Source organism: Nycticebus coucang, chromosome 20, assembly GCF_027406575.1.
Source record: "Nycticebus coucang isolate mNycCou1 chromosome 20, mNycCou1.pri, whole genome shotgun sequence".
Lineage (NCBI taxonomy): Eukaryota > Metazoa > Chordata > Mammalia > Primates > Lorisidae > Nycticebus > Nycticebus coucang.
In genome coordinates, this window is record NC_069799.1 from 66,583,991 (window position 1) to 66,606,719 (window position 22,729).

The window sequence follows — 22,729 nt, forward strand, 5'->3', positions numbered from 1 at the left end:
ACTGTGGCGTTCTCCTGGGAGCTTTAAGGGGAGACAGCTGCCATGGAGTGAGGGTGGCCCCGACCAGCAGCCACAGAGAAGCCGAGGCCTGCGGCCATCCCCCAAGAAAACCAGAATCCAGCCAGCAACCAAGTGGGGGAGCACAGAAGCACATTCCTCCAGGCGGACCTTTAGATGAGACTGTCCCCGGGGACACCCTCACTGGGACCTCACGAAGGACCCTGAGCCCCCAACACTCAGCTAGTATGTCCTTGGATTTTTGACCCACAGAAGCTGTCTGATAATCAGTGTTTATTGTTCTACACCACTAATTTGGGGGCAATTTGTCACCAGCAGCAGTTACTAATGCAGGAAGTGGCAGCTGAGGCTGAAGGACAGGAGGCTGCAGTAATCACATGGACAGAGGTGTCATGGCCCAGATGGGCGAGTCGCAGGGACAACGACGGACTCAGGGTGTGTTTTGAGTGTGAAACTGGCTTGGAAAGAGGAAGGTAAAACATCCAGAATAAATCAGTGGCCTAAACCGCTGCAGTAATGGGGACGGGGAAGGGGCTTGCTTCTTCGAGAAAACCAGCTGGGAATGACAGAATCAGGAGTTTGGCCTTTGGTACCTGACGTTTGGGGCGCCCACTTTTCAGGAAGCTTCCGGGTGGTAACTATGTACACAAGTCTGAAGTTAGGGGAGAAGATCTGACCTGCAGGCCCTGGCAGGAGAGAGTCCCAGGGAAAGCCAACTTTCAGATATTGGAGGAACAAGGAAAGGCTGGAGGGAGGGAACGAGAAGACAACTGTTCTGGAAGACAGGGGAAGAGAGAGACCAGGGAGGGGGTAGGTGACGGCGGCTGTTCTGACAGGTCACGGGAAATGCAGCGCCACAGAAAAAAAGAGCTTAGCTCAAGACGCCCTTCCAAATAGAAACAATATCTATATTCTCTAACCACAACTAACCCACACTCTTTTCTGCAAGATAGTTGAACAAATAGCTTAGAAAAGCTCTGTTTCTTAGAAACAAACTATTCACTGTTCAAACAGTACTGTCACACAGGGACAACTCGGTCAGCTTCCTTACCAGGACGGAACTGAGGGTCCCCAGTGGTGGACACCACGTGCTTCAGGAGTCCATCCCCAACCCAACTGCAACCAAAAAATTGCCTATAAAACAATGTTCTACCAAAATTTACATTCCCTGTTGGTGCAAATTGTTCTTCACTAAGATCTCCTATGTTTTTTCAGTCTGAGACGCCTTTCTGCAGAGCGGGTGGGTGGATGGGGTGGTGGCATATCTGAGCCTCGACTCTCAGCTAATCTGACTCTGATTCTTTCTTTGTGCTATTGGCCACACAGCTTAGTCCATATTCAAGGTCCCGTGACCTAGGCCGTGTTTTAAGTTCATGCCAACCCTATTTCCACCTTACATTGGCTTCTTTCTTCCTTGATCACTGCTGCTTTCTGGAGGTTTAGTCAATGCTAACAGCCCTGGGAATCTCCTGGAGGGCAGAGATGAACCACTTCTTACACAGGCTTAAATGAACATTAACAGGCACCTCGGTCAAGACTGTATAGTGATGTGAAGTTCCTCAAGTTCATGGGTATCAGACGGTGCTTGGCAAGTGCAGGCGTGGGGACGCTGGAATTAGGCACATATGTAAAATAATGAGATGAGGAGTGGACCAGGATTTGAGGGGCTAACACTTGTACAGCTTAAGGGGCTTATTTTATGAACAAGAATACAAAACACAAACACTAAAGTCAAGACAACAGGGAAGAGAAATAGAGGGTGGTGGGTTCAAACCCAGCCCCGGCTGAACTGCAACCAAAAAATTGCCGGGCGTTGTGGTGGGCGCCTGTAGTCCCAGCTGCTCGGGAGGCTGAGGCAGGAGAATCGCGGAAGCCCAAGAGCTGGAGGTTGCTGTGAGTCCTGTGATGTCACGGCACTCTACCGAGGGTGGTCAAGTGAGACTCTGTCTCTACAAAATAAAAAAAAGAAAGAAAGAGGTCAAAACAAATTATACATATTACAAAGTAACAAACGCCCAAAGTATCACAAACTCCAAAACTATCCAGCTGATTGCCCCTGTTTCTAGCTCCTGTGCTTTGGTGGCCTTTTTCTTTAATTCAATGATTCTTTCTTTATTTCAATGATTTTGTAACATTATTTTCTGGAGACAGGAGAGAGACAATTCTTTCTTCCCAACAGCACATCATTGAAACCAGTTTCTCATAGCTTGAAAATTTCCTCTCCCTTTTCACCAGCCCTTGTCGATGGTATCAGGTGAATTTTTGAGGTTCCTTGAGAACATTTCGCAAAACCTCTCTCAACTTCTTTCACATACAAACTTAAAAAATTTCAGGGCATCTGATGTTTTCCTGTGTAAATTACTATTTCATGTTTCTACTTGAAACTTACCTCTTCCTTTCAGTAAATCACTGCTTTCAGAGTGATCGGGAGCATTTTTGGACAACTGGCTTCTCCATGTGAGAATTTCTTTTGTTTCACATTCGGTTGATCTTTATCTGGTTTTTCTTTCAGTTCTTCTGTAACTAAGTTTAAAGATGACTAGAAAGGCACCACTGTATTCACAACGTCAAATCATAAGTCTGGGATTTTTCACTTTATGGAAACATTCCAAAATGGCTTTCCAAATTGCTACTAAAATGGTATAATCCCAACAAGACTTCCTGCAGCTCCCCCACCAGCTGAGACGTGGGGAAGAAGAAACGGAGGTCTCAGTCAACATGGTTATGCCCCGTTGGAAAAATAGTACACGATGTACCATCGTGAAAAGTCTTTGAAAGACAGGCTTCGAAGCTTCCTTAGCTTCCTGGAGAACCCGCCTTTGATTCAATGCCCAGTCTGCCTTCCAAAACATGGAAAAATCTAAATTGTGACTATTAGATTCTGCTGCCTCAAGATGAAGAAGGTCAAAAAAAAAAAGGGAGAAAAACCCTCAAATCTGCCCATTAGAATTCCAGACCTTTGCAACCTCTTTTTTAAATCTATGGCAAATCAAGTAAACTGCCACATGCATCACTAGCAGAGGATAATTTATGTGGCGTATAAGAAGTTTCAGAAGCTTTGTGCCTCTAACACTTTCCAAATTTGCATTATCTGTGGTTTAAAGCCGATGCATAATTCACTCATTCACTGGTTCATCGGCCCTTTCATTCTCTGTAATACTCGGTACCAGGTGCCAGAGACGGGCAGAGAGACAGAAATCCAAGAGATCTCTATCCCCAAGGAGTCCTAGTAGCCACGGGGGCCGAAACATCAACACAGGACAGCATGTCGGGGGACTAAGCACAGCTCTGGATATGAAGACGTGGTCTCTGATGGGGACGTCCCCCGGGGGACAGTGGGTCAAAGGATCAGGTGTCTGAGCCACATTAAGAAAACAAATTCAGCTAATGTTACCCAAGAATGGCATTTGAGGGAAGGAAAGGGAAATAGCAGCTGAAAACCTCCCAGGAAGAACAACAGCCCCAATAGTTCGCATTTATTAAATAACAGATTTATTAGGCAATTTGCTCAATATCATACTCCGGCTAAATGACGCAGCCAGGAGGAAAGTGAGGCAGGCTGACTGGGGAGACATCTCACGGCCTCTGAGAATCGATGGGAACAATAATAAAAACAGAGAAAGTGACGTGGTCACTGCAGATAAGCCAAGGCATAAACAGGGAGTTAGAATAGTGCGTCGCTCCCCAATCATTTCCAGTTTGCTTCTGAAACTGCTTCCCTGAATACCTGTATTTCACTCTCTTCTGTAGCAATTTTAAGATGTCATTTTGTAACCAAGCAGTTCTCAGTTTCTTAGAGGTATGTTCTTTCTCCTTTGACATAAATTATGGCAGTTCTATGAGAATATACAGCCCGGCATTTTATGAGCTGCTTGTCAGTAAGAGGTGAGACACATGGGGAGCAGGGCACCTTGTGCCCGGTCAGAAAAGAAGACCCACCCCTGGGTCCTAATGTGTCCCGACTCCCAGCCTAGACCTCAAACCCCTCCAGCTGGCCTCTCTTCCCATGTTAGCAAATCAGCCCCACGCTCAGTGGCTGAGAGCAGCATTTGACTGTGTGCCCTTATTGGAGGGTCAGGCATTGGAAAGGGGCTTGTCTGGGCAATTCTAGCGTGGGGTCTCCCAAGAGATTGCAGTCAGATGGGACAAAGCTGGAATAGCTAAAAGCAAAACTGGGGCTGGCCAGCCCCTCTGTCCTCTCTGCCTCTGTCCCCATCTCTCTTCCTCCCCACTTAGTCCTGTAACATCCGGGCCTCTGCGCAGCCCCCCACCCCCATGTGCACTAGCTGGGCTGTGGGGGGCCACACGAACCTGTTTCTCCTCCATTCTTGAAAGTGGATTTTACAACCTATGTATGTTTAGATATTTGGAACTCGTCAATGTATTTGTACGTTCTATTTTAGAGAAATCCTTTTAGCGACCCTGAGAGCACTGACATGCTCTCTTACCATCACAGACAGTCGGCCTCTCGTGAGCAGGGAAAGCTCTCCCTGGTGAAAGTACAAGATGGCTTCAGCGAAAAGGAGGGTGGCAGTTAACACATCAACAGCATTTTAGAAATGTCAAAGGAAGGGGACGTGTCTTGGCTGTGTGTAATGGGAAGGGGCAGAGCCCAGCAGAGGGGCTTGGCAGGGGCTGTCCAGGCAGAAGCATGGCGGCCCTCCTGGAGGGGGACAGGGAGGCTGCCGGGAGAACCAGCAGGTCCGTCTGCTCTGGGGCACCAAGTGGTGGGGGGAGAGGGTGATCAGGGCTGGTAAGAAGGGCCCCACGTTGGGAAGCCAGCGGGCCTCCTCCTCAGGAGCCTTGGCAGAGAATTTGAGCAGAGCAGGTGACAGGAGTTGGAAATGTGAACTCTTCATCCCTTCACCCTGGTACCGAAGGTCTAGGCTAAACAGAACTAGTGTGTTCTCATTGTTTTAAACTGGCTAATGGAGGGTAATAATATTACAACCAGCTTATTTTCACCACCAGTTGGCAACCAAATACAGAGCTAACTGAAAAAAGTTACGTAAAGGACATTTTCTATTCTCCACGGCAAAACTGAAAATGAAGAAGAAATGTGTCCTTTATCTCACACCGTCACGTAATAAATTTGCCACTCAAAATGTTCTTGATCACACGCAGGACCCAGTAGCAGGAGTGCATTTTGGGTTATATTAAAATTCAGTCCGTTCATATTGCAAAGAGTCTCCAAACCCGGAAAGTTCTCCCTGTGGTAATTTTTCTGTTTGCCTTGCTATGAAATACTCGCAATCTTTGGCCTTAAATACATCTAGTGGAACAATTCTAGAAGGCAAGTTGAGTGACTGTCTCTTTATTTGACTTGACAGCAGCACAAACAGAGTTTGAACGGTTAAGACCAGAATTTATCAAGGTGATGATACCTTACTGTGAAAAGCAGGTGAGATTTGAAGCCTGGAGACCTGGAATTCAGTTTGGGTTCTGTCGCTTATTAACAAGGTCAAGGTCAATTTAACTCAACTTTCCCATCTATAAACTAGAGATAATAAAAATCCCTTTCTAAATTGCCACGAAATTTAAGTAAGTTCATACATCTGAAAAGGGCTTTGTAAAGTATGAAGCACCAGGGCATTGTCGTCTGCCTGATGTAGACAGAAAGGTGTTCATGGGTGAGGTCCCCCATCAGGTACTGAAGGTGACTCCAGCCATCCCAGGTGGCTTCTAGTAAAAGACAGGGAAGGGAATCGTCCCTGACTGTGACATAGGCTAAGAAAAGGCAGGGCACTTTAATTGGATCATCTCTGCCAAAGCTCCAAGGCTAACATCTTATGAATATTATGAGATGTTGAGTGGAGGTTGCAAACTCAAATGTCTGTGTGGGCCAAGGTTTCCTACTGGAAATGTAGGTGAGAAAGCCGGATGCAGCAGCACCGGGGTGATGAGGAGGTGATGAGTGCCCAGCCTCAGCCGGGAGTGGTGGAGACTCAGCTCTGGCATCAAGGGCGTTGGAGTCTAGTCTCGCCAGATTCCCAGCATTTTCTGAGAATGATGGAAATCTAGACATGTACGTAAAGTCTTCCATTTTTGAATGTGGGCTTGTATTTTCCCCCTAATATGCCACATGGTTAAACATCGGGGCCCAGGAAACACATGTACAGCTGGGTCTATTTGGGAGTTCTCATCCTCCTGAAACTAAAGGACGTGAGGCCGGGAGTGAAGGGGTCACAGGTGAGTGCGTGTCTTGCAGAAGTCTCTGACATGGTTAATTAGGTCAGGGGGAAGGTGGGTCTGCCTGTGCTGGCAGCGATGCCAGTAAGGAGGAAAGAGAAAGTCCAAGTCAAGGCCCGGTCACTGATGGGAAATGGCCTCTGAGATTATCTGTCCTCCAGGGGAACTGATCTTTTTTTTTTTGTTTTTCCTGCTCTTGCTAAGATTCCTGAGGCCTGCACACATTAAGATGAAACTGAAAATTCCTCTCTGGCCAGAGTCCCGGCAAATGGGGGCAGATAGGTGGTGGTGACACACCTTTCTCACTCCATCAGGTGAGCCCAGGAGTCTGCAAGGAACCACGGGGAACACAGACTTCCCAGACAACTATTAAGCTGAAAGAGTGAAGTTCAATGCTGCAGTTTTTATGGCAACATTTTTATGATATCTTAGGTAACAAACAAAAGGAACAATGTGTACAAAAATAAACACCACCATTTAAAGTTTTAAAAAGAGCAATTTTGTTGAGGCAAAGATTGGGTTTGATCTTAGAAAGAAATTCTCATTAATTTATTCATTTGATGGGAATCTTAAATCCTTAAGCCAGGAGCTGCAAAACAACCTCAGAACATAGAGCTACATGAAATCACAGAAAATTGAACTTACCAACCAGACCAAGGTGTGGTGGGGGCAAGATGGTGCTAACAATTCCTTAGAAGCTGTTATTCCCACAACATTTATTACGATGCAGAATTATTGGTAGTTTACTATACAATGATTAAAAATAAGTACATTTCAATCAATTCAAAATAACTGGTTCAAGGAAGACCACTAGTAAGGTAGTGAATTTCTTTTTTCTTATACAAGAAAAGATCAGTTCTGGGTACAAAACTAAAAAGAAAATTTGGACATTTACTCCAGATGTCAAAAGAAACTCAGTATTTCAGATTGCACGGACACTCTGGAAAATAAATAAGAGACACATAAATAAACTCACAATCACAAAATTAATATAAATATTTAATTGTAGGAAAAAGATATGTGCATATACATATTTTCCAGCCACATTTTCTAAGGGCCATTCAGAGGCTGGGTGGCCACTGTGTGCCTGGGTTTGTCACTGTCACAGCACACAGCAGGTCTGGCAACTAAGCCTGGTAGACCAGTGCCCTGAGAAGGGCTTCCTTTCCTGCCGCTTGGAATCTTTTCTCACCTGTTTGAGTCATAAATGTTTATGGTGAGGTCACTGTGCCAGGCACAACGGTAAGCAGAGAACCTCCGACCAGACCTTCGGGCCCTGGCCCCCAGCGAGCACACCTCTCCCATGACCACATGAGGTATCTGCCTGTCCTGTGGATTCCTTGAGAGCTGACCTTGAGGTTAGGGACGCTGACTTTGTGGCTGCACTGTCCCAGGTGTGTACACAGTGTAGATTGGTGAGTAAAGGGGTTGATAGCACCAGGGACGGACAGAAATAGGACTGGGATGCCTGAGGCTCTCGGGGGTCCGTGTGTATCTGGGGCACCCTAAGAGACAGAGCTTTGCCCAGCACAACCCCAGCACTGGGGTGGTATCGAGGCCCAGACATTGATGTATTGGGACCCATTCTGTTGGAAAATTCCCCTTGGGAGAAAGATGGGTTTGTTGTAATTTGTCACTTTCCCCACCTCCCTGAATGCACAAGAGTCTCAGGAATGCCTGAAAATTGGACACTCTGGAAAATAAATACAAGAGAACGTGAAATCCAGCACACTCTTGGAGAACGTGATAATCATCTGGTCGTGAAGGCTCCTCACCCTGCAAGGGAAGGCATTACATGGTCTTTCTGGCCTGACCAGTCTGGTCAGGGGGAGAGCCAGAGGAGGCCTCCAGGAACCAGGGCTGGGTTTTCTGATAAGCCCAGAGGGTCTGAGCCTCCCCCTGCACAGGACTCCTTACACGTTAGCTAGAGAAAAACAAGTCATTTTATCCCCTAGTTATGAGGCTCAAGGAAGAACTTTCCAGGGTCACTCCCATTCCTCTTCTGTGGGTGGAGTTTGTCATTAAACGAGCCAACCCAATTGACATTCTCAATCACAACCTTCCTTATCTTGCTCTTCAAATTCCCTGCACAGTTCAGCGGAGGCCTGGAGTTCCCTGTGACGTCAGTAATAACTGACCTATTTATCTGGCCCCCTGGGCTGCTGATCTGAAAGTGGAGAACACCAGAAATCATTAGCTTTTTACGTGCATAATTACTAATAGGAAAAACCCAGAAAAGAGACTGACAGGGGAAAGATTCTCTGAGCATGCCAAGTCTCTGGGGCTGACCAATTCTAAGAAGAAGTCCCGGGGAAAGTTAGAAAATGCCTTCAGTAGACTGGATTCAGGTCTCTGCTTGTAATCAAGAAATCTTTGTCTAATGCAGACCAGCAGTTCAAAACCTCCCCAGCCAGTTACTTGAGGCTATCAGGTCAAGACTGACCTGTGAGTTAACCACAACATTACCTCATCAGCAAAGAACTACAATAACCATTCAGATCCTGAGGTCAGAAATCCTTTTTTTAGCTTTCTGGAAGTTTCTCCATCTCAAAGCATTTACAATGTGACCCCTCTGTCTTCCAAGGGCCCCAGGCAGCCCTGCCCTAATCAGTACATGGAGAGAATCTCAGGAGTTTTCTGAAGTTTCTTAATAAGGAGCGGCATTACATCTCTGCAAAAATGTGGCGATAAGTATGAAAGAAAAAAATCAGTGAATATTTCAAAGAAAAAGGAAGCATAAGAAAAACTGTTTGTTTGTTTTTTCCAAAAAGTTAATGTTTAAAAGATAATGAAATGATGAAAACCATTGGGCTCAGGCTGCTAAAAATGGTTTTGGGAGTGAGGGGATTCTTCAGAACTGGTCATCAGGCAGGGGGCTCCCAGGACCCCAGAGACCAGTGACCACATCTTCAGCATTAACCTCTTTTTCATCTTTCTTTTTTTTTTTTTTTGTAGAGACAGAGTCTCACTGTACCGCCCTCGGGTAGAGTGCCGTGGCGTCACACGGCTCACAGCAACCTCTTAACTCTTGGGCTTACGCGATTCTCTTGCCTCAGCCTCCCGAGCAGCTGGGACTACAGGCGCCCGCCACAACGCCTGGCTATTTTTTGGTTGCAGTTTGGCCGGGGCTGGGTTTGAACCCGCCACCCTCGGCATATGGGGCTGGCGCCCTACTCACTGAGCCACAGGCGCCGCCGTCTTTTTCATCTTTCTAACCCATAAAACAAAGCCACATTCATTAGTCCACTCACTGTTAAACTCCAATTAACATAAGAAGGAATATTCTATTTTAATTTAACATTAGGGAGAGCGAATGAGTCACCTTCATTTCATTAATAAATGGTTTACGCCAGGCTTCTAAGTGTGAACATGGACCCTTGCGTTACTTTGACAACAGTAACCGATGTTTTGCTGAGGTACAAAGTCCCCCCTCAGCCCCACTCTCCCTTCTCCCCGGGGCTCTCGGGCACTAGAGCTGGACCTCCACAAGCTGTGCCAGTGGTGGGGGGGTGACGCATGGGCCTGGAGGCCAGAAGGGAAGTCCACCCTGTGCCCCCTGCTTGGGCTCCTCCTGGGCCACCTGCTACAGCCATCACTCTAGTGAGCTGCTTCACACGGGCAGGAGTAATTTTGCCTGGGCACAGCTGCTCCAGCGTGGAACATCTCCACCCCTTTGACAACCGTCCTTAGTGCCCACCTCTGTACGCCCTTTCTGGGGGGCCCCCTCTCAGAGGCCTGGGTTCTGGCTCCACAAGCCACTGCTCTGAGCTCAGAGGGTCCAGCACAGTGGCCAGAGCTCCTATCTCAGAGGCTGCACTTCCCTGGGCAGGTCCCCTTCCCCAGGGTTCCAAATAGCAGCGACCTCACGCTCTGTCCCAGGGATGGGAACTCCTCCTCCCACCTGCTCCCCACCTGGCACCCCAGAGTTCTGAGTTTGCCACCAGTGGAACACTTTGCTGATTGACAGTTCTGCATATGCAATGTTCTTTGTTCCAGTAACCAGAGTGGCTTCTGTGTCCTGATCGGGACCCTCGAATTTATCTTTATAACAGTGATTACCACTCAGAGAAAGAGGCCTTGCTTGAGAAGCAGGTATCAGCCTTTACCCTTAAGATTTTCTCTGAGAATCTCTTCTGACCAATGGCCTCCGGCCCTCCAGAGCACAGTGTGGGGGTAGGGGTGACTGCCCATGGGATCCAGGGCGGCATTTTCATGATAGCTGGATCAGATTCCAGTGCAGGGCTCTTCAGCAGTGGCCGTATGAGGGTGCCCCTCTTCTGTCCTTCCTCCCAGGTGTGGGACACATTGGCTGCTAGCGGCTCCCATTGGCATCTCCATGAAAATCACCCTCAGCTGATGGTAGCGGGTGGCTGCAGGTGCACCCCACTTCCTGGAAGTGGCCAGAGTCCATGACCAGCCCACTCAGGGGCTCAGAGCTCTGGGGCCTCAGCTTCTCTGGGCTATCTCCAAGGCCACACTCCTTTTTGAGCTCCCTGAGAGATCAGCTGAGTTCTCTGTGGCAGTTGGTCCATGGTCCAATTGTTACCTCGGCCCAGTCTTGCTCCACCCTCTCACAGTCCTTGCCCATGCTGTTTGCAGGTCTCTGTCTTGTAGTTGGCTTTTGAACGCTACCTGTGGGTCCAAACTATGTGCAGACGGTGCTCCTAAGATTGCCCTTCTCTGTGTCAAACGACCTTATGGGAACTGCCTGGAAAAGGTCCCTCTGGCCAGACAGATGCTAACACTGAACCCCAGGTTTTTAGGCTAACACTGAACCCCAGGTTTCTAGCTAACACTGAAGCCCAGGTCGCTAGGCTAACACTGAACTCCAGGTCGCTAGGCTAACACTGAACCCCGGGTTACTAGGCTAACACTGAACCCCAGGTTGCTGGGCTAACACTGAACCACAGGTCGCTAGGCTAACACTGAACCCCAGGTCATTAGGCTAACACTGAACCTCCAGGTCGCTAGGCTAACACTGAACCCCAGGTCGCTAGGCTAACACTGAACCCCAGGTTGCTAGGCTAACACTGAACCCCAGGTTGCTAGGCTAACACAGAATCCCATGCTGCTAGGCTAACACTGAACCCCAGGTCTCTAGGCTGACATTGAACCCCAGGTTGCTAGGCTGACATTAAACCCCAGGTCTCTAGGCTAACAGTGAACCCCAGATCTCTAGGCTATCACTGAACCTCCAGGTTGCTAGGCTAACACAACCTCCAGGTTGCTAGGCTAACACTGAACCCCAGGTCACTAGGCTAACACTGAACCTCCAGGTTGCTAGGCTAACACAACCTCCACGTTGCTAGGCTAACACTGAAACTCCAGGTTGCTAGGCTAACACTGAACCCCGGGTCACTAGGCTAACACTGAACCTCCAGGTTGCTAGGCTAACACTGAACCCCGGGTTGCTAGGCTAACACTGAACCCCAGGTCTCTAGGCTATCACTGAACCTCCAGGTCTCTAGGCTAACACTGAACCTCCAGGTCGCTAGGCTAACACTGAACTCCAGGTCTCGAGGCTAACACTGAACCCCAGGTCTCGAGGCTAACACTGAACCCCAGGTCTCTAGGCTAACACTGAACCTCCAGGTCTCTAGGCAAACACTGAACCTCCAGGTCGCTTGGCTAACACTGAACCCCAGGTCTCTAGGCTAACACTAAACCCCAGGTCTCTAGGCTAACACTGAACCCCATGCTGCTAGGCTAACACTGAACCCCATGCTGCTAGGCTAACACTGAACCCCATGTCTCTAGGCTAACACTGAACCACAGGTCGCTAGGCTAACACTGAACCCCATGTCATTAGGCTAATACTGAACCTCCAGGTCGCTAGGCTAACACTGAACCCCAGGTTGCTAGGCTGACATTGAACCCCAGGTTGCTAGGCTGACATTAAACCCCAGGTCTCTAGGCTAACACTGAACCCCAGGTCTCCAGGCTATCACTGAACCTCCAGGTTGCTAGGCTAACACAACCTCCAGGTTGCTAGGCTAACACTGAAACTCCAGGTTGCTAGGCTAACACTGAACCCCAGGTCTCTAGGCTAACACTGAACCCCATGCTGCTAGGCTAACACTGAACCCCAGGTCTCTAGGCTAACACTGAACCCCAGGTCTCTAGGCTAACACTGAACCCCCAGGTCTCTAGGCTAACACTGAACCCCAGGTCTCTAGGCTAACACTGAACCTCCAGGTCTCTAGGCTAACACTGAAGCCCAGGTCTCTAGGCTAACACTGAACCCCAGGTCTCTAGGCTAACACTGAACCTCCAGGTCTCTAGGCTAACACTGAACCTCCAGGTCTCTAGGCTAACACTGAACCTCCAGGTCGCTTGGCTAACACTGAACCCCAGGTCTCTAGGCTAACACTGAACCCCAGGTCTCTAGGCTAACACTGAACCCCAGGTCTCGAGGCTAACACTGAACCCCAGGTCTCTAGGCTAACACTGAACCTCCAGGTCTCTAGGCTAACACTGAAGCCCAGGTCTCTAGGCTAACACTGAACCCCAGGTCTCTAGGCTAACACTGAACCTCCAGGTCTCTAGGCTAACACTGAACCTCCAGGTCTCTAGGCTAACACTGAACCTCCAGGTCGCTTGGCTAACACTGAACCCCAGGTCTCTAGGCTAACACTGAACCCCAGGTCTCTAGGCTAACACTGAACCCCAGGTCTCTAGGCTAACACTGAACCTCCAGGTCTCTAGGCTAACACTGAACCCCAGGTCTCTAGGCTAACACTGAACCCCAGGTCTCTAGGCTAACACTGAACCCCAGGTCTCTAGGCTAACACTGAACCCCAGGTCTCTAGGCTAACACTGAACCTCCAGGTTGCTAGGCTAACACTGAACCCCAGGTCTCTAGGCTAACACTGAACCCCAGGTCTCTAGGCTAACACTGAACCTCCAGGTTGCTACGCAGTCAGTAGTTCTGTCTCCAGGACAGAGATGAGGAGTGGCACCAGCAAAACCAAGAAGGAGACCAGAACGCTGGAGGCTCACTCAACCACTGTAGTTCACTGAAAAGATGCACAGACAGAAAATGTGGGTAAGAGCAAGTAATCTGCAACCATCAAACAAAGTCAAATAAAAATATAGATATTTGACATTAAAAGTTATTAGACAAAAGAACAGACACAGAATGTATCCACAGCCTTCCCCTTACCATAATGCAGGACCCCAGGCTGGAAGAAACTCTCCACATGGAGACGGAGTGAGGGAGGGGTCAGATCCGGGGCAGGGCATATGGGGGGAGTGATGGTGTCAGCCACATTCCAGATTTACAGGATGCCAAAGACAGAAACATACTTAACCATTGGTGATAAGGACTGAATATTGATCCCTATCCAGATTCACTTATTGAAGCCCTAACCACCAGTATGACTGTATTTGGCGATGGAGTCTTTATAGAAGTAAGGCCCAATGAGGTCCTAAGGGTGGGGCCCTCATCTGACAGGATTAGTGCCCTCCCAGGAAGAGACAGGAGCTTGCTGTCTCTGCACCCTCACCCCCACCCCGAGCATCCAGCCAGGAGGCACCATCTGCAAACCAGGATGAGAGCCCTTGCCAGACATCACATAAGCGGGACCAAGATTCTGGGTCTCCAGGCTTCAGAACAGTGAGAAACAGAGGTCTCCCATTACATTGCCCAGTGTGTGGTGTTTGCTACAGCAGTCTAAGACAACAGAATGGACATTGGTTCTATTTCCATGGTTGAACCCAGAGATTAAGAACTAAATATCCAAGCCATCTGGATGCTACTTTAAAATCCCTGCTACTCACATCTCCTCCTGCACTGGTGGGACCTGACTCTGAGATGGTAACATGACTTGGCAGCTGCAGGCTGCTACGTGATCAACTCTGGCAAAATAAGAAGCAACTCATGAAACTACAGCATTGAAAAATGATCGTAATGACAGTGACAGGAACTATTATCGGTCTCTTAATAATCACTGCCCTTTATTGATGACCATAAGCTGATTACTGTAATCACGTTGTGTGTATTATTACGTTTAACAATAGCCTCTTGAAGTAAGCATGATAATATCTCTGTTACAAAGATGAGTAAATAGCCCAGGCACAAAGGAGTTGAGAAAATCTCTGAAGGTGAAGCAGGTAATAAAGGGTTGATGCCGGATCAGAACCCAGGGAGCCTGACAGTCCAGTCCAGCCCCTAATGGCTGTCCTGAGATGCACCTGGCCTACCACTGTCCCCAGGGAGGAGCCCAGTTTGCTCTTTCTCTGTGCTGTGCGTCATGGTGCACTCCATTTCTACTCCATCAAGAAGGGTTTCTACTCTTGACAGAATGAACTACGTAAGTAAACTGTGAGCAAGCTCCCATCACACAGCAGAGAATTTCCTGTCACATCCTGCCTCTGTTTACAGAGGACAAACATAACGCGATGGCTTAGTAGTTGCAGGGTAAGTGAGAAGTCCCCATCCTGACGCCTGTCAGACTCAGGTGATGTGGGAAGACACAGCGACCTCCCGGAGCCAACTGTGTTTGTAAACGTGAAAATGCGTGTTGCAGCCAGAGCCCGTGTCCCGGCCAGCTCTGCGTGTGCGCGCGTCAGAGGCACAGGCGCTGTTTTCTTCATCAAGACTCCTGTACTTTTATTTGCAAAACAGTTTCTTCATAAGTTAGGATCCTACTTGTGATACTCTGTGAACAGAGAACATTGAGAATCAAAATCTGTTTGATTTGCACATTCAGTTCGCAGCAATTGAAAGAATTTTGCATCGCTTCCTTTTAATGCACTGTGCTGGATTCTTCCACAACTACTGGAAACTCTCATCTATGAAAGGGCCCCCATCAAAAAACTTTTATACATATTTAGAACATATAGATACAGATATAAAAGATATATGGATAATATCAATATATGTGTGTATATATATAAAAGACACACACATACATATATACATAAAATAGACAAGGGTGTCCAGAAAGGATCCAGCCTTGTCATAGGAAAAATCACATTAACAGTGGCTGGATCTTTCCGATGCCCTCCTGTATAAGACACACATACAAAGGTCACTGTCTCGGAACTTGGAAAAGATTCCTGGCCCTGCATCCTGGGTCCTTAGATACCCAGATGAGCAGGTCAGCAGTAATGACACCTGATGTTGCTGGACACTGGTGAGGACCCAGCACTGCTCTAAGAGCTGTATTTTTACTACTTTTCATGCTACTTACCACGCGATTCTGTGATAACTTCATTCCCATTTGGGGGAAGAACCAATAGATTCATCATGATTCACTCTGAAGTCAATGCCAGTTGAGGGAAGATACTCAGCATAAAAACAAAAGAGAAAATAATTCTTTGTTTGCATGTATTTATTAGAAACTACAATCTGTTTGATTTTCTAAAAATAGTATAAAGTCCTCTTGACAAAGAGGTTATAAGCAAGGAAAACCCAGGGACGAAATCCCCTAGAAAGCCCTAAATTTTTTTTAGAACTTTCAAGCATATTTTCTTCCAAAAACATGATCTTACAAATGAGTTACCATTCAAAGGTTTCCATTCAGGGAACACTGCTGTTACAATAAAACAACCAGTAAGGTACCACCAGCAGGGTTCAAAGGTAATGAAGAACAGAAAAGCAAACTGCAATTTTGTCTAAGTAACTTTAACCACTTTCGTTAGGTGTTAACATAACAAAAGGAAAGGGGACCACACTGTCTTAGAGAATTCTGAAACATTAATTACCCTGTAAATTGTGATGATCGCACAGTACAGGCAGCTTACAAGCTCATTCATAACTTTTTTCTGACAATCAATTATAATTCTGTTATAAGTTTTTCTTAATACAACTGAATCATATTGATCATAAGGCTCATAGAAAACTCAACCCGGCTAAACAGAATTTGGTATCAACACCAAGAGTTGGAGCATTTTTTTAGCACTCCCTGGTTTGTTACATGCAAAGGGGAGAATGTGTCACATCTCATCTCTGAAAAGGACCCAAGAGACTCGAACCAGCCCGGTGTCTTCATTTACAAGGAAGCCAATTCCAGAGAGCCTGGATGGTTTCCATCTAATTCTAGAACAAGACCCCAAATACCAGCCAAAGTAACTCAGGAACGCACCGTTTGTTATAAGCAGTGGTTTCTAATTAGGGTCTTCACAAATGGGAGGAAATCTGTAATTGGGGAGTTGCAATCGTTCCCTTTCCAGGTGAGGTTCCCAGACCAGCTGCTTTGTCATCACCTGAGAATGTATCAGCCATGCAGAGCCTCAGTCTCCAACCACACCTGCCGTACCAATCTCTGCTTTTCCACAGGGTCCCCAGACCGTTACCAGGCATGTTAAAGGTTGGACAATGCTAAAACTGAAAGCAGAAAAGGACCTTTTTTTCTCTGGGACTTTCTGTATCATAAGTCGGCTGACTGTTCAGGGGACCCCCACAGAGAGTGCAGCTATTGAGAAGTTGAATCCAGTCTCCCCTGAACTGTGAACTGTGGAGGTGCCAGCTGCCAGCAGTCAGGGGACAGGGAGGTGGGTGGACTCGGTGGCCAGGGGGTACATCTGCTTGTCAGGCCACAGCGGAGTCAGGCTTATGGTGACCCCTTAAGACCAGCTTAGTGACGAAAAGAAAACTGTGAGGCAGCATGTAACAGTGGCTCCCACTCTGCACATGTTACTGCTGCTGTAGCCGCTGCACGGGGAGTGGTGGGTGCTTTATTTTACAGATGAGGAAACTGAAGTTCAGAGTCAAGGCTGCAGATCACAGATCTGACACACAACTGAGCTGAGATCCACAGTCCTGTCACAGCCCTGGTGCTCCTGTTCTGGGACGTCGGGGGCGGGGTTGAACTTGGACACTTACATTAGCTCACGGCTGAGCTCGCCTCAGAGCAGCACACTGTCAGACATCTGCAGATTACCCCGTTACACTCCCTGCCAATCCCGCTTAAGACTTAATTTAGCAGGGAAAATCCATATTTATATATATACATGTTCTTAAAGGAAGATATGTTCAAAAGGAAAAGTAAACAAACAGGTTTCTAAAAAAGGCTTGTTGAACAGGGCAGAGTTCAGAGTGCAAAGACTCAGCTGTGCGCAGCTCGGGATGGGCAGGAGCTGAGCAGGGTCCCTGTCTCCTCTCTGCTGTGCCCGACTTCATCCCTGTGTGAGCTGGACCTCAGCTGCAGGTCCAAATACAATCAATGCCATCAAAACTGCTGCCCTGTTCAAGGCAGCTATTGCAAGCTGGGGTAAGGCTCACTCCCATTTCTGAAGTCACCCAAAAGATTTGCTCCCCAGAAAAGATATTAAAGGTAATAATACGCGAATTTAGAGACACAAAACAGAAACCTATAAAGTCACTTTTTCCTTTTGTTTCAATTTGGGAGGAGCAGGGGAAGGAAGCGCTAAAGATCCCTTGAAGTCTATTTTGCCACTGCTCCTTGGGGCTAGGAAATAAAAGGCAAAACTGGTAGAAATTACTTAACATGCAAAAATGGCAAAAGAAATGCTTACTGTGGGCAGGTTCTAAATGACTTTGGAGACTTGGGGAGGCTAAATCACACAGGCCACTGAAAAGCAGTTGTTTTCATCTGAAGACAGTGAGCGACTCCCTGCACACTGCTCATGTATTGGAATATCCTCTTATGAAATTACAGTGTTTTATAACTAGTGAATAAAACTGGTATCATGTTTACCATGCAGAATCCCTGCTATTTTTCAAATGGATATATATTTTCATATGAAATTGGAATTTAATATCTAAAGCACCAAGCAATAAAACCAACCCACCTATTTTCAAAACCCTGCTTAAATTATTTTTTGAGTTTTGTATCTAATAACACAGTACAATAACAATGAAACAAGATTAACACTATGATACTATTTGTTTAGGAAACCAAGACTGTTGCTATGGAAACGGACGTTCTGTGTATCTATGGAAACAGTGACAGTGTTGTAAATAATGATACTGAAAAGCGGAACTTAGTAAACTTAGCATATGAATTCTAAGAAAAAGAATACAGGATAGGGCCTGGAGGGAGGACAATTTTATATTTTCTTGTAAAAAAAAAAGCATGGTTATATATTTTTTGTCTTATGATAGGACTTTGGAGCTAAGTTTTCAAAGTGTTAGTTGTGCCTTCTGTAATCGGTTAGTTTTGACTTCTCACCAACTGTCCAAATTAAAACCTAGTCACACACAAAGAGGAAATTTATTGAAGACTTTATGAACAGTTGCTTATCGAACACCGTCACTATGACAGCATTGTACAGGCCAAATTACTTCTAAATGTGTTAACAAAGAAAATAAATTGCAGAAAGCCTATGTTTAACTTAGTCGCATTTTGAAGTTCTAAAGTAGTGCTTTGTAAAGAGTGAGGCATTATATTTACCACACACATTTTCAATGGAGCTAGTAAAATAATATTCGTTTTCTTTATTGCTATGAGCACTTCAAATCATTATTTGAACTCACATTTTTGAACTGATTTGTGGCTTTGATTTCCTGGCTATAAGATGTCTTTCTGGAAGGCAGGACAGTGTCTGGTCTATTCCTGATTGGAGCTGCGGAGCTAGGAAAGAGTCACACCCTGGGAATGAACGGAGGAAATGATTAAAACGTTAGAGCAGGATAAAAAAAAAATCATATCCAAAGAGGGACGCAATGCAATGTTGAGTCCTTGGGAATCATGACAGGAGTTTGCACTGCTAGGGATTCATGCAAACTCCACTCACCTCATCACAAGTAATGATGGTAAAATGGACATTAAAGTGAGCCGAGTGACCCAGCGGAAGGGCAGGATGCCAAGCAGGTAACAGGTCCAGGGTAGACTTCTCCTGGCAAAGCCCCAAGCCCAGCATTTTCCTTGTTCTTTCTCTGTCATCTGCTATGAGGCCCCACCAGGACGGGCACAATAGTCCCCTCGGCGCCGAGAGCCACGTTTGCACCTGCACTGTCTGTTCGCCAATTCTTATTAGATTTTGTCAAGTGAATATTTCATGTTAAGATTCTGCTATATATTCTGGGAATATGCTTTTTAAAAAATTTTATTTGGAATTCTGCCATTTTTGAAGATCCCCTAAGAAGGCAACAAATAAACATTCTAAACAAAGAGTTTGGGCTGAATCATTGGTCCTCAAGCTCTGTTGAAGGCACGGAGAAAGCTGGGGTGGCTCTCGAGGGGTCACCCTGCAGAGTGGCTCTGCTCCCACTACCTCAACCCACTTCAAATGCTTGCCTGAAAGTGTTGGTGCCATGGCTTATAAAAAACAAGGCAACCTTGAAAACCCCTTTCCCAAAGGGGAAATTACTTCTCTCTTTGTATTTCTGTGATTCTCTGGTTATTTTTCAGTAAATATCAAATTATCATAGTGCCACTAGAAACAGCCTTCCTATCCAGAGGACTTTCTAATCCCCTTTCTTGTGGAGCTGAGCATCGGTTACATATCAGGACACACTTAACAAGGGGGACACACTCATGGGACATCCTTTGCGTGCCCAAAGCTGCTCTTGGCAGGGACCAAATATGAGTGAAGGCTCCAGGCCGGGGAAAAGGGGGCTGTCCAGGGCCAGGGCTGACTTTCCAGGGTCAGAGGCTATGACTTCAGAGGGAACGTCCACTCCTGGTTTTGGGCTCTACTGTCACCGTCTTGAAATTCCCATTTATTTTATTATGAAACTTGTGGGGTTTTTTAATTGTTTTTTATTACATCATAACTCTGTACATTGATGCATTTATGAGGTTCAGGGTACTGCTTTGATATACAATGTGAAATGCTTACATTGAACTAAGTAACACATCCATCACAATTATACTCATTTTTTTGTAGTTTTGAAAGGTACCATTACATCATGCACATTAGGTAAGGTCCCCTGAATACCCTCCCTTCTCCCATGTCTCCCCTCCACTCTCTCTCCTCTTCCCTTCTACTTTCTGAACTATGGTTATATTTTGCCATTCGTATGAGTGTGTAGGTGGTTATATGTTGATTTCATAGTAGTATGAAACTTGTGTTTCTAAACAAAATCATCTGTAAGGCAAGAAGACAGCATGAACATGAACAGAGGAGAAACTGGGGTGGTAATAAGACATGAGCTTTGTGCACAAAGCCAGCATGCCGAGCAGCTTGGGAGGCTCACAGAACACCCCAGAGTGGTGTCTCAAATAGGAGGGGATTACCTGGCACAGCTCTGGAGGCTGAAAGTCCAAGACCAAGGGACCAGCCAGGTCAGTGTCTGCCGAGGGCTCTCTCCCTGGCTTGCAGGGGCCACCTTCTTCATGCTGTGACCTTACATGACAGATAGTGTAGGGAGAGAGAGAGCCAGCCAGGTCTCTGGTGTCCCTTCCTATAACGACACTAACCCCATTGGCTCAGGGCCCCACCCTGATAGCCTCACGTAACCTGAATTCCTTCCTTACTCCAGACGCAGCCCTGGGAGGGGTTCGTTAGGGCTTCCACATAAGAACTGGGGTGGGGAGATGCAATCCCATCCATAGCAGTATTATCCCAATTTCTTTTTTATAGTAAACAAAAACTGAAAATGGAAAGCAGGTGGTAAGTTAAGTACTTAAAATTGAACCAACTTATTTAAATTCAAACTTAAAAATTCTAAGCAAAGGCTTTCTTTGTTTTTTTTCTCTTTCTGGACATTGTTTCACAGATGGAATTTGAACACGTTAGTCTGTATCAGCGTGGCAAGAAGAATATGCAACACAAGTGGATAAAAATCATTTTCAAAATTGCTTTAGCAAAATAATCCTTTTTCATATAGAAGCTTCAGTGTACAATCCAGACTGAACTGAAGCCCCCCTGGTGTGGCCCATCATCCTCCTGGAGACCCCCTGAGGAGCCTTTGGGGACCCCAAGGTTCCAGGAACCACAGTTCAAACACTTCTGGACAGCAGAGCCCTGAGCCAGGGGCGGGATCCTGGTTTGCCGTCCCAGCTCGGCAGGTAACGATGTGAAGGATTCTCAGTAAGTCTGGATGTGAAGTTGATGGATTACATCATTTCCAGGGCCTCTTCCAGGTCTATAACTCTGTCTGCCTGGGGTTAACCATGCTAGTATGTATTTTTAAGTTAATAAAGATGAATGTGAAATATTGCATTGGGAATTAAGAAAAATCACTCCCTTTAATTTAGAAATACCTTCAAAAGATGAGCTCTCCCAGCTGAACACACCACTTGGCAGTAACATGGGCTGCACCTCTGGGCCTCTCAGCTGGACGCCTGTTTCACTGCTTGATTTTCAGCTCCTGCAACTTCACAGCTTTTGTATTTACCTGAATGGAGCTGAAGCACATTCTTTTAGTAAATACCACAAGAATGGGAAGCAAGTGGCCGAGCTACACAAGACTGACATGAGGCCTATGGGTGGACAGCTACACCGCACATGAGAGGGAAACGCGATTAAATGCAAGGGGGGAGAAGAGAAAGGGGAATTTTTAAGCTCACACCAAACAGCACAATGTAGGGTACTCAGCACACCCGGGGGGAGGGCACAGCTACAACGTGCACTTTGCCTAGAAGTGCAAACAATGTGGCTTAATTGTCTGTACCCTCATATTAATCTGAAATTTAAAAAAGTATGGCCATGGTGCTGGCTAATTTCATGCGTTAACTTGGCTGGCCACAGTGCCCAGACATGTTTGTGGTCAAACATTATTCTGGATGTTTCTGTGGGATTGTTTTTGGGTGAGATGATGATGGACTTTGAGCAAGGCACGTTGGCCTCCCCATGTGGGTGGGCCTCATCCTGTCAGTTGAAGCCCCAAATGCTGCTCTTCCTCTGAGCAAGACAGAGTTCGGCAGCAGACGGCCTTCGAGCCTCATCTGCAACAGAGGCTTGCCCCGGTTCTGCAGCTAACCATTTTTTGAAACTGGAACTGCAACTCTTTCCTGGTCTCCAGCCTGCCCAGCTCCACCCACCACCTCAAGACTTTGGACTCGCCAAGTCTCCATAATCCCATGAGTCAATTTCTTAAAACATCTATCCATCCATCTTCTCTTGGTTCTGTTTCATTCAACTTACAAAGCTTGCAGAGAGTTCTCTAAGAGCCTCACATTTCCACCTGCCTTGTGACAGATGCAGTCAAAATCTGTTCTGGACCATCTGTTCAAGGTGCTTTCATAGGGACATCTCCGAGAGACGAGGGCAGTGTGTCCCTCAAGCAGAGGTTAGGAGTGTTCACTACCTATTAGGAAAGCCTGCCTCCCATCCCCTGAGCTCCGTTCATCTCCTGAGATGCACCCACTGCCCTTACCACTGCCACCTGATGGGACAAAGACCCCGGGATGGCCTCTTCTCTCTGGGCTTCTTATGTGAGCAAATAAGGAGTGATAGGGGCCAAAAAGAAAAAGAAAACAAAGCCAATTAAAACCCTAAAAACTGCACTATGGAATCAGAGATGCCTATTCTATTTCTTACTAAAGTGTGACTAGAGCCAAGGTCATTAAGGCTCTCTGACTTTCAGGTGACTCAGTAGACAGATGGTGACAGCTAGCTGCGTAATTCTGATGATGAAATGACAAACAATAATAGCAATTGCTGTCTA